A 1487-nucleotide genomic window follows, 5' to 3' on the forward strand; every position below is an offset into this window, starting at 1 on the left:
ATTATTATTATTATTATTATTATTGTTGTTATTATTATTATTATTATTGTTATTATTATTGTTGTTATTATTATTATTATTATTATTATTATTATTATTGTTGTTATTATTATTGTTATTATTATTATTATTATTATTATTGGTGTTGTTGTTGTTGTTATTATTATTATTGTTGTTGTTATTGTTATTATTATTATTGTTGTTATTGTTATTATTATTATTATCATTATTATTATTATATCTTCTCTATATGTAAATATATATTTGTGTGTGTGTATGTCAGTGTGTGTGTATGTGTGTATACGTGTGTGTATGCATAAAGAATGTTATTATTTAAAAGCACTCAGAAGAATAACAATTAGACATTTACTGGTGATGTAACTCTATATAGAGAGTAGAGAATTTCACAATGCATTCATATATACAGTTGGCTTCAGAAAGTTCTCCCTTGTTTTACATAATAGCTATTGGTGTGGCTCTAAGGAAAGTAGGCAGATGGCAAGAGTGTCATTACATTTTGTGCTTTCTTTTTAGTTATCCTCATGGTTTAAACCAGTGCACACTAAAGCCTTTAGTGTTGAAACCTTTATCAAGAATGATAAAGCTGACATTTTTTTGTGCATTCTACATACATATATACAGACAAACAGTTAGCTGGACGGATGGATGGATAGACAGACAGACAGACAGACAGACAGACAGACAGATAGAGAGAGAGAGAGAGAGAGAGAGAGAGAGAGAGAGAGAGATACATATATATAATATATATATATATTAGTTTATGTATATATTAATATTATCTCAGTTTTAAAAAAATTTGACAATGTAAATATGTTAATAGTTACCATGGGTAGCAAAAATTACACAAAAAACCAGGATATCACTCCCGTTTTATAGGTAGAGATACCAAGTTGAAGTGATGCATTTTGAGTAGATATGAATAATAACAATAAATGGAGCAAACCGCATATAAATATATATATATATATATATATATATATATATATATTACTGTTCTTATTTTAACTCATGTCAATTGTCCAGAAATCTCTCATCACACATCTGTGACCTCATCAGTGACACTTCCCGTCTTCATGTATACATAAAAGAGAACTGAAGGTGTCACTGAAGAGGTCACAGATGTGTGACAACAGATTTCCAGACAATGGAAATGAGTTAAAATAAGAACAATAATAAATGAGTGAAGAACGTATATATATATATATATATATATGTTTATTTAACAAAAAAAAAAATGACCATACACACACACACATATGTAACAGTAAGAATGTTACCAGATGCCTTACATATATATATATATATATATATATATATTTGATAAATAAATTCAAAAAAGGAGAAAACTCTTTTATAAGAATTTTATGAAGAAGCCAGTGTGTAAAAAAAATTCATAAGGGAAATTTCTATTCCCAAGAATATAATTATTCATTTATATTTATATAAAGGGTATTATTACAAAAAAA

This window comes from Octopus bimaculoides, chromosome 3, assembly GCF_001194135.2.
Source record: "Octopus bimaculoides isolate UCB-OBI-ISO-001 chromosome 3, ASM119413v2, whole genome shotgun sequence".
NCBI classification, from domain to species: Eukaryota; Metazoa; Mollusca; class Cephalopoda; order Octopoda; family Octopodidae; genus Octopus; species Octopus bimaculoides.